General features: G+C 29.3%; 1 pseudogene; it reads right to left on the reverse strand.

Moving 5' to 3' along the window:
- Positions 1-376: 376 nt before the first annotated feature.
- On the reverse strand, positions 377-5928 carry LOC132943621 (uncharacterized; annotated as a pseudogene).
- Between the last annotated feature and the right edge of the window lie 396 nt (positions 5929-6324).

Below are 6324 nucleotides of genomic sequence, written 5' to 3' on the forward strand. Positions count from 1 at the left end.
CATACGCCTGTGAAGCATGCTCATTGACTAAAAGTGATAGCAGAAGACTTATCACGTATGAAAGGAAAGTGTTACGAACCATAATATATGGACCAATCTTTAATTCAGAAATAAAGACATACGAAAGAAGAAGAAATGCAAATATAAAAACTACTCTCTTTTATTAGGAGAAAACGACTAGAATGGTTCGGGCATGCATGGAGAGAAGATGGGCAGCTAATTAAAAATGTGCTAATCAACAGAATAAATAAAACCCAAATGAAAAAACGAGACGCCTAGGACGACCCAAAACCCGATGAATTGACGTAGTTGCCAACGATATAGTAATGATGTTCCAGGACGTAACCTTACAGACAGCGTATCAGAGAGTTTTTCATTATATTATTAAATAATATTTATTGAACTAAAAAAAAAGTATTTGTGTAAGTATTTTGAATACTTTTAAAATAAAGTATTTGAATACATATTTTAAATACAAATTACACCATGTATTTAATTAATTATTATGAATTCATTTGACAAGTATTATTAACAAGACTGTGTATTACTCAATTGTTGGTGACATTGTGAAATAATAATAACAATAAATTAAAACTATACAATTATAAATAGTTTAACAATACCTAATTTTACAGTTCTCATTACAATAATTTATACAACTATTTTCAAAAATAAATATATGTACATAAAAATCCTTTGGTTTTTAGAATTTATTCAGAGGAAATATTGAATTATAATAATTTATTATTTCAAATCTGAATGCACAACCGTAACCATACACCATTCCCATGGGTTTCGTTGCATTCTATCTATAATAATAAAAAAGAAATGCATGTTGAAGTTTGTTGCCATTGACTTATATTGACATTGAATTTATTTTAAACTTAAAATATATAGAGTATTAAAATAATATAGATTCTCAGCTGCTCAGAACAGAGGGGTGATCCTAATAAAGCTGATTTTTAGATTAGCTGTTACCTAAAACTTAGGTTATAATATTAAAAACTGCTCGTTCAAATTCTGATTCTAATAGGTTAATCCTATACGTCAACATTTTTAGATAAATTATCCTCTAAATGATTTACAGTAGAAAAGGGGGATTATCATTTAAAAAACAGAAGTTATTATCTCCACGAGACTCTTTTTAATTAGTTATACAAAATATCTCAAGAATTTGAAAATATGATGTATAAGTTAATTTAAAAATTCCAATTTCAAACAAAAAATTAGATTTTGAATAACTACATTATTAAATGGGGTGAGCATGCTTGGTGAATCACTCGGTATATTAAATAATAATAATATTATGATCTCAATAGCATGTTCAACGTGATTTTCGACCATTCTGATTTCAAAAATAAATATGTAGGTCAGTTGGGTCGTGATCTCGTTTATTTCGTTAGATATTATAAATTTATTTTTAGAATTATTTTAAGCAAGGATAAGAATGTTGAAAATTTACAATTGAATCAGTGATAATCCTATCGGCCGAGCACATAATATTACATATTAAACGACTGGATTTGGTAAAGAATTTTTTATATTATTCGGAAATATTCCACTTAGAAACCTTTGTAACATTAATATCACGTACATTATGATTTATAACTTGACTAACCTGCAGGTATATAATATTCTTTATCTTCTTCACTTACTTCTAAATATTGAAAAAAATAATGTGTGTACATTTTGAGTACTGTTGTCAAAATATTTTTAAACAAATATAATAAAAATTCAATTGTAACAAATCTAGTTTTTAGCCCTAGCTTGTTTTTCAAATTTTTTTTTTCAAAATGTGAGTTTTGAAGCACTGAATTTGAATTTGTTTGAAAAGATTTTCGCTCTTTTTTATTACGGATATTATACCATAAACATTTTTTAAAACATCAGGAACAAATGCACTTTACCAACCTCCTCACGATTTTCAAATTATATTTTCCAATCGACTGTGTTCTTATGCTTAAAACGATGGTGTAATTTTTTTTACCGGAAACTATTATTTTAGAAGTTATATTGTTCCAAAGCTTGAGCGTTTGAATTTATTTACCTACTATGTTTTCTAACAAAAAAATCGAAAATTTGCCTCATTTTGTTGTGTAAAACCACCTTAGTTAAAAAGCGACAATTTTTTCAAACACATTCAAATTCAGTTCTTTAAAACACACATTTGAAAAAAAAAATTAAAAAACGAGCTTGGGCTGTAAACTAGATTTATAAAATTAAAAATTAAAAATAAAATTAGGCAACCAATTATGATAATTAATTAACAAAAATATTATGTTCTTTAGTTTTTTTCTTATATATATATATAATAAATAGGTTCTAGAGATGTTGAATTTACGAACAATAATTGTGGTTAGTTGGTAAAAATGGTAAAAAGCCGTATTTGTCGGTGTAAAAACCTTTTCCCAAGATAAGAAATATTAAAAACTGTTTTCGAAATATTTATTATTTATTTGAAATATAATCACATAAGAAACTCAATCTGAATCATGAATGGTATAAGTAATTAGTAACAGTTAACCATGCATCAATTTATATATAATATGTATGGTGAAATGTTTTGGCTCTTGTGGTAACTGATTTCTATACAGTTTTAGCAGTTGTATATTTATAAATTTATATACATCCACCAAAGTTGATAACATGATTAATAAATCATAAATCATAATAAATAAAATAAAAACGTGTGTCTCAAGCGACTCTCAGAAGATGTGAAAACATATTATATATATGAGCTTAGAAATATAGTTTTATTATGACGCATTTATTATATAAAAGTTACGAACAAATTTAATTAAAAACCACATCTGACTGTTGGTAGCAAAATAATATTCGGTGTTTTTCGAAAAATTTGGAAAAAATCACCAGTACAAAATATTACCTCCATAGAAAATTTGTTCGGTACAAAAAAGGTGACGCTCGAAAATTTACACTGCCATGCAAAAAGATCTTTTCACATCAATAAATATAGGTAGGTCATTTTGATTAAAAATTAAAACAAATTCAACCATGGTAAGTATTAGTTATTGGAACTAAACTACTGAACAGACAAAACGCTGGATCATGGCGTTTGAAATGTTTACTTTATTGCTTAGCAAACATACATTTCGAAAATATTACCTCCATAGAAAATTTGCTCTGTACGAAGGTTATCCTACGCTCAAATAACGCTCGAAAAATTTCACTGCCAAGCGGAAAAGTCTGAACGCCACATAAGATGTTTTCACATCGACAATTATTTTAATGGGTCACTTAACAATTTGAGTGATAAAAAATGTTTTTTTTGTCACGCCTGCACCGAAAGTTTGGTTTTCGACCACGGTTGAAGCGTTCGAAAGCGTCCTTTTTCCGTCCAGCTGGCGGTAAAGTGGAAATCTCCAAAGTGCCGGGCGGAAAAGAGAAAATCCCCAAAAGTGCCGGGCGGAAAAGAGGAAATCCCCAAAAGTGCCGGCCGCCGGGCGCGTATCCCCTGCACAACCAGAAACTAAAATGTATACCTACTACGGTTCTTACAGAACATAAACTTTTGGTTACATCTTAAATGTATAGTATAACCTCCTTGCATGACGCATAAACATTTAAACATATTTAATTTGCACTGTTCCTAGATAAGTGCGTCGAACATCGTTAGTAAGTTTATTTCACGCAATTTGTATAATAATCTTATGAGTTACAATAATAAAATATACAAAGTGAAAATTGTAATTTTGAAATAAAATAAAATGTCTTCCATGAAATTGTTTTTGTAGAATAGTCTATAATTGTTGCATAGATCCCTGCATAACCTTTTCCATGAACGCAGGGGCATGACAAAAAATAGTATGCACGGTAAATTTTTTATTTGTCACGCCTGCACCGAAAGTTTAGTTTTCGATGACGGTTGAAGCGTTGGAAAGCGACGTTTTTCCGTCCAGTGGGCGGTAAAGTGGAAATCCCCAAGAGTACTGAGCTCAGATATTACGCGTATTCTCTGAACAAACAGACTACGGTCCTCATAAAACATAAACTTTTGGTTACATCTTATATTCATATTATAACCTCCTTGCATGACGCGTAAACATTTTTCTTTCATGAAATTGTTTTCGTATAATAATTTGGTTGTTACATACATCCCCGCATGATGCATTACCTTTGCCTTGATTACATTTTAGATTCTGAGCGAAACGATGAATGTATTGATTTTACAATGATGTGTGTTTTTTTAATTTTTTTTTTGTGTCTGTCATCACCTTTTAGGACAGTAAAAGTGCTTGGATTTACTTCAACAGTAACTTTTCTGACAGGAAAGTGAATCTAGTTGGTACTTTGGGGGGTCAAAAGTGGACGTGAAAAACAAAAGAAAAATTAAGGAAAAACGGGAATTTTTACGCAAATACTGTTTTCGAGAAAATCGATTTTGGTTTTTGGTGTAACTCTAAAACAAATGACCGTAGGGACATGAAATTTTGACTGAATGTTTATAATTTCATTTCCTATACACCATAACATTTTCCAAATATTTTGACTTATTTTGAGGTGTTTACGGACATTGTCAATTTAATAGAAGTTTAATAGAAGGCTCCTAGGTTATTATTTCAAAGGCAGATGAAAAAAATTAAAAATCATTAGTCACAGTTTTTATTTATAAGCATTTAAAGTTCAAATTTTGACAAAATACGGAAAAATCACGAAAATTAGCAAATTATTTTGAGTTGAGAATTCATAAAAATTTTTCTTTTTCAATCTAAGATTTGAAAATGTAATATAAGATTACTCATAAGTTTGTCTACCTTTATCAAAAAAAAAATATCTACAAGAAACTTAAATTAAATTTTTATGAGCGTCTGAAATTTATATTTTTACAACATTTGATATTCACTCGATTTCTCATGTTACAATTTTCTTATTTTATTGTAATTAAAAAACGAACGACTGTAGATACTTGAAAATTTCACTTTTTTCTTTCATGAAATTGTTTTTGTATAATAATTTGGTTGTTGCATAGATCCCCGCATAATGCATTACCTTTGCCTTGATTACATTTTTTTTATTCTTATTTTATTTTAATAAAAAAATTATTATTTATTTATACTGAAATCAATACCACGGCCCTTATAAAACATAAACTTTTGGTTACATCTTATATTCATATTATAACCTCCATGCTTGACGCTTAAAATAAATAAAACCAAATCGTTTCTTTCATGAAATATTGTTTTCGTAGAATAGTCTGGTTGTTACATAGATCCTAGCCTGAATTACCTATGACGTGATGAGGCGATCAATGAATTCAGAGGCATGACAAAAAATAGTATGTGTGGCTCGTGCGGGAAGTGAGTACTTTCCGCCCTTGACACACAATATACTATTACAGGTAAATTAATTTTACCTTGTAAATTTACCACACATTTCTTAGTTTAAAATATTTTTGTATAAAACTAAATTAAATATTGCCAACAAATATAGTACATACGAGCTATAGATATTAGTTTTTCCAAATGTGAACAGTATTTAGGTACAAATTCTGAAATGCATTTATATAATAGTAGTTATTTGTTATCCTTCTTAATAAAAACACACATATTTATTGCTTCTGAGTAGTGAGTGCGGAGTGAATATTGATACTGCAATGATAGAAATTAGGTAACGTGACAGAACTATAATTGTGGTCGACTCCCAAGATTTGGTAACGGTCATCTGCGTTGACACCAATCAGCCAAAAATGTTTTATTGCTATTTTTTTATTATTACTATTATTATTGCCATTCTAATAAATTATTATTGGTCGAATGGCTCCGGTGTTCTAAGTTTATTTGGCGATGCTGCGTGGTCACACTGATATATGCCGCACAAACAACATTTCAACGGTCGTAATAATTGGCGACTGTCATACAATTTTTGAACTGAAAACTCCTCTTGGGAAGCTCTGTTCTCTGCTTGAACCATGGGGGAAAACGCGTGAAAATATCAGCGACACTGAAAAATGTAACGCTTTCAATCCAATGTATCTATGGTAGGTACATGGCACATGAATTCTAATAGGATGTATGATGGGCAACGATATAATTTTGTGTATTGATATCGTTCAAATTATGCCGATATTGTACCGCGATACCGTAAGCTGTCGTAAGTTGTACAATATCGATATCGTATCGAAAAAATCGAAAATATTTTTTAATTACTTTATATATTACCTACTTAGTACTTATAAGTTATTAGTTATTACTTATTGATATTAATAATTAATCTAAATAAATAAATATAAATATTGAATTAATAATTATTATTTATTAAGAGGATGATACACAGACATTTGTTGTCTCAGTCTTACAAGTTCGTCAC

The sequence above is a fragment of the Metopolophium dirhodum genome, chromosome 4 (genome assembly GCF_019925205.1).
Source record: "Metopolophium dirhodum isolate CAU chromosome 4, ASM1992520v1, whole genome shotgun sequence".
In the NCBI taxonomy this organism is placed as follows: Eukaryota; Metazoa; Arthropoda; class Insecta; order Hemiptera; family Aphididae; genus Metopolophium; species Metopolophium dirhodum.